We start from the raw sequence: 5,882 nt of genomic DNA on the forward strand, positions 1-5,882 counted from the left end.
GGGATGAATTACATCAGGCCCCATGGACTTGTAAACATTCAGCTGGTACAGCTGGTCCCTTACAATTTCAGTGTCCACAAATGGAAAGTCACTTTTCCCACACACTCATGGTTCCAACTCAGGGGACCGGGCAGCCCAAGGTCTATCAGTATTATTAAAGACTAAGGCAAAAAAAAACCATTGAATGCCTCCGCTTTTACTTCATCCCTATTAGTCAGATGAACATCTTCAGCAAGTACCGGTCCAATGTTTTCTTTAGACCTCCTCTTGCTATTAAAATACCTAAAAAAGCCCTTCTTATTATCTGACACAACACTGGCTAGTTTCAATGAGATAAACAACCCTGCAGACACCAAGGTGAGAGAAGAAGGAGGGTGAGGAGGTGTTCCAGGCACCGGAGCAGACACTCCCCTGCAGCCCATGGAGAGACCAGCTGGAGCAGATGTCTACACTGCAGCCCATGGAGGACCGCACATCAGAGCAGGTGGATATTTCCTGAAGGAACTTCAGCCTGCGGAGAAGACCACGCAGGAGCAGGCTTATCCTGAAGGACTGCAGCCCAGAGGAAGGACCTATGCTGGAGCAGGGGAAAATTATGAGGAGGAAGGAGCAGCAGAGAGGAACCATTATGGACTGTCCACAACCTTCCATTTCCCATCCCACCTGTGCTACCTGAAAGGGGGAGGTAGGGGAGTGGGAATGAAGGAGTGAGGCTGAGCCTGGGAAAAGGGGATGGGAAGAAGGTGTTTTATTTTGTCTTTGATTCTCACTATCCAAATCTATTTTATCTGACAATAAATTAAATTAATTTTCCCCACGTCCAGTCTCTTTTGGCCTTAACAGTACTTGGTAAGTGATCTCCCTGTCATTATCTTGACGCATGAACTTTTTCATCTTATTTTCTCTCCCCATCCTGTTGAGGAAGCGGACTGAGAGAGTGGCTGGGTGGCTGTCTGGCAGCCAGCCCAGGTCAACCCACCACAGCATCTAAGTTACATCGCTCATTTTTTAAAAAATGTGGTCTTTTATCTATCTCAAGAAAAATATGCCCACAGTAAAAAGAGCAAAGTGAAGCACTTACAGCTAGCGAGTAACATGTCGGTGCAACAGTGGGCTGGGTAATTTAGAAGGTGCTTCTCAGACATTTCTTTTGTCATATACATAATCAGCGGACACATCTTTTAATTACAGTACTGCATGCTAGCTGTGTCACATGACTGTTTCCTTTATTTACAGTGTAGACTGGATTTTGCTTACCAACTGAACAGGTATGTATATTTGATGAACATACTCGTGAAGTTTTACCATATTCTGCTGATATAAAATTTTTAACTGAAATTCCAAAAAGTCCTATCAGAATCTGTTCAGCAGAACTTCTCAGAAAAAGAGCTGGTAAAAAGTTTTAACATGGGCAAAGCTAGATTGTGCTTCTTACACTTGTTCTGAAGGATTGTAGAAGCATTTTTGCTAATATAAATATAGGTGATGAAGAGATAGGCACCTTTCCATTTAGGAAAAATAGATAACTAGCTGAAACAGGTTAAACTAAGGCTAGTCAAGAAGAATCTCAGTCAGGACTGAGAATTATATCCTAGGCTTGTCTCTTGGATTTTAAGTGTGGTTTTGTGTGATAATGTTACATCCTTATTTTGAAAAGCATGACTATTATTTTCTATACACAATTTTGTTACTAATCTGACATTATGAAAAATGTTGTATAAAATATCTCTACTGCGTCATTTGAAATTTTTCTTAAGAATGCCTTGGAAGATGATAATTGGGAGAATGGCAGCCCAATGATAAAAATGCTGATTAGCTGGCCTTGTAACTTAGTAGTGTAAGAGTTGATATTCAAGGTATTGCTTCAGAAATATCACTGGCAGTACACATGCCACCTAAACAAGGGTCAAATGGAAAACAGGCTTAACAAAGATACTCTGTCTTCAGAAACCCATGCACAGTTAAGCAGTTGCATCAGCATTTATGCTGGTACTCAGCTGTATTTTTCCTTCTTTGTATCACCACCAAGAAGTCCATTATACATATTATTACGTAAATACTCCTTCTTAGAATAGTTCAGTTGGAAGGGACCTACAACGATCATCTAGTCCAAATATATATTCTTGATATAACCTTTCAGAAGAATTGTTGCTTCTTATTCCCAGGTTCCACTTTGTATGCCTGAATCATACTGAAGAAAGTTAAACTCTAAGTTTGAAAGAAAGGGTTAAGGTATATCTATTATTTGCATTTGTGGAAAAGTGGCAAATATTTTAGTATCTTCATTTTGTATCTTCATCATCAAAGTAAAGTTTGAAATAAATTGATCAGTATTTGTCGCATTAAAGTAATGTGTTCCCCCTCCATCATATCCCCCCAAAAGCATGAAACTTGAAACAGATGTCCTGATTCTTTATTTTGAATCAGAACTTCTCACTTCTGTCGACCATGTCAGCTTAGAAAGTTCCAACACAGGTTTTGCGTGGGCAGCTCTTGCATTTAGGCATGTAACCACAATTCATGAAACCAGTATTCTCATTTACTTAACAAAAGACACAGCCAAGAATCCATCAATACTGTATGTATGACAGGCAGCTTTGAGCCCTCCCATGCTTAGATACTTGCTTTGACATTTCCTAATAAAAATCTTTCCTATGAAAACTCCATTATATTTAAGAGGCCGAGGCTCAGAATTTTTTGCCAGGCCAACAAAGCATTATGCCACAAGCATCATCCTAATCCCTGTCAAAAGTAAAATACACCTTCCGGTCCCATCATCCTGCCACATGCAAAAATCATTTGTTTGTACTCAAAAGATTTTGCTGGTATACAGCAGCTCCAGGGCAGCAGCTGAGATTCAGTTCCACCATTTGCCTTAAACCCACTCCTGAATGGACTAAATTAAAAAGCATTACCACAGTTACATCTATGTTCTTTTTCTGGGGAGAATCATTGTTCTGATTAGGGATATGGGAGTTTTTTCACACTCATAACTGGCATAAGTAAATTAGTGACATCTTTTTAGCCCAAGTGCATATCACAACCTTGTGGCTGTATAGATAAAGAAGGTTGTCTTGTGACATTTGAAGCTAGTAGTGTTTCTTTGGCTTGTCCCTTCATTTTTATTCAAAAAAAAAGTAGTACTTTAAGGTAGAAGAAATAGTGAAATTGTAAGAGGCCTTGGAGGTTAGTATCTGCCCCCTTGTATTGGCACTGCTATAATTCTTGGAGTTCTCACTTCAAGGCATTCTCCCCAGAGCACAATCAGCTCTTTGGCCACACCATCACCACATGGTTGCTGGGCTGGTCAGTCTTAGTGTAGATTTCTTAGTGCGCTTTTGAAGAGTAGAAACAAGGTGAAAGTATGAGAGAACCAAATTGGAGAACCAAATGTGTTTCAAATCCTTTGGGGGATTTCAAGAAATGTTCATGCTACTCGGGGAACAGTTAGCTACTTTTATTTGCTGGCAAGTACCCACTTCCTCCAGGGCAGAGGGGTGGATATTCATGCTTGTAATCAGTTCTCACTAGCTTCTGCACAGCTAGTAAAACACATGCAGTGGACTTCAGGGGAGACTACAGCAGTCACGTGAACACAGATGTGACCAAAATGAGGGTGCATTTCAAAAAGTTTGGGAAGTGTTGTGGTTCAGTATTGAGAGTAGTGTAGGACAGTGGGACAGAAAAAGCACTGAGCAGGAACATGAAAAAAAAAAATTTTTCTGCTAAGAGTGTAAAAAAGAATGAAACAATTTAATAGAGAGAGGAGGAAAGAGCTAGAAATCACATTCAGAGAAAATGGAATATAAAAGCATACAAAATAGATGAGATAGAATGAGCAGCTCTTTCTCTTCTCTCGCTTCTCCAGCTGTCAAACCCTTTTTTTGCATCTCTTCCTGACACATACAAAAATCACTGCCTACGATCCTTTCTCCCCTCAGGCCTAGCTTTTGTCCCTGAAAATCTGATTGCTTTCTAAACCTTTTTCTTTTGTTATTGAACAAATGATGTCTTGAACTATTAAATGTCTGTAAAACCTTTCCAGAGTCTCTCTCTTGGGCATCTTCATGTTTCAGAAAGACACTTCTTCTTGTGTGCATACAAATTTGTTTAACAGACTGTCAGACCTAAGGCTATGGGATGCTTTTGTTTGGCTGTTACCATTGCACCTGACACAGTGAAGACCTAATTTGGACCTTGATCCATTTACTGCTCAGAAAACTTATATCAGAGCAGCACTTCTGCTGTAGTAAAGGTTTCCTTTCTGTTTAAAAACAGACCATTCTAAGAGCGCTAAATGAAAAAACTAATTCATTGAAATTTTCTGTCTCACTGGGGACCACTGGAGACAGAGGTTCCAGAGATATATCCCTTCTAAAAAAAATGGCAATTCATAAAATCAAAGTTATAAAAGATTTTCACACTGAAATAATTTTTCTAATCATTTCCAGCCTACTCTCAGACCCCTAATATTTATATTACCTAATGCAAGTTAGCCATTAGCTCTTTGGGGAGGCAATATTTTTGGCAAAACATTATTGACCTCTTACAGCTTGAATCTACTGACTTGTTCATGTTCAGGTTGTGAGCCAAAGAATCAAAATGCACATGTGAACAGGGGTCTGCAGTGTAGGGGCCCAAGAGAAGGGAGCGGAGGCCAGTAGACAGAGAAGAAGTTAGAAAGTAGGGGCTATGTCCAGGGAAAGAGGGTTTAGGAGAAAAAGGATAAAAGAAAATGTTTGTATGAGACAACAATAAGAACATGAGAAAAATTATTATTGAACATAGATGGCAAAGCCAGAAATTATTATTATGATAATCTAATCTGACCTCTTAAATAACAAAGGTTATAGGTTCTACCAGAATTAATTCCAGCAGAATTAAAAAAGTTTGCTGAGAAAAATATGCTGAGTCTTAATTGAATTTTCCAGGAAAAACCAACCACAATTTCACCAAGGTACTCACTAGTTAATTATCTTCACTGTTAAAAATTGGAGACTTATTCTATCAGTCTAAATTTGTCTTGCTTCAGCTTCCAGCCATTGAATTTTGTTACACTTTTGTCTACTATATTAGACAACCCTTGATCAAAGTTTTGTTTGCCAGGAGATACTTCCAGTATGCAAGACAATCACTCACCCACACACTCAAGCACATACACCGCCTCCCTTAAATTTATCCCTTTTATCTCTTTGATAAGCAGATTAAAACCCTCAAGGGGACTGTTTCCAAATCTCTTAATCATTCTCCAGGATTTTCTACAAACTTTCTCCAATTTCAACTACAACCAAAAGCATTGTGTTCTACTAGTGTTTGCACCTATACTAAGATGATATTGCCCCTAATTCTACACAAGATTTCCCTCTTTATACTTCTAACTCTTTCTTTGGGGAACGTACATTTATCTTGTTATCCACTGTGAACATTCAAATTCATTTCAAAGTTGTTGTTTGCCAGGCTGAAATTTCCCAGTTTGTCAGCCCAGTCTGCAAGTCTTTGCATTTAGCTGCATTAAAGTACCACACAGAAAATCAAGATTGCTCTCACATTTTGGGAGTGTGCGAGAGTGTCCTGGTTTCAGCAGGGATAGAGTTAATTTTCTTCCTAGTAGCTGGTACAGTGCTGTGTTTTGGATTTAGGGTGAGAACAATGTTGATAACACACCGATGTTTTAGTTGTTGCTAGGTAATGCTTACACTAGTCAAGGACTTTTCAGCTTCTCATGCTCTGCCGACTGAGAAGGCTGGAGGTGCATGGGGCAGGGCGAGGAGGGGGGCACAGGCAGGACAGCTGACCCAAACTGGCCCAAGGGATATTCCATACCATGGGATGTCATGCTCAGCATATAAAGCTGGGGGAAGAAGAAGGAAGGGGGGGACATT

Source organism: Aptenodytes forsteri, unplaced genomic scaffold, assembly GCF_000699145.1.
Source record: "Aptenodytes forsteri isolate BGI_AS27 unplaced genomic scaffold, ASM69914v1 Scaffold229, whole genome shotgun sequence".
NCBI lineage: Eukaryota > Metazoa > Chordata > Aves > Sphenisciformes > Spheniscidae > Aptenodytes > Aptenodytes forsteri.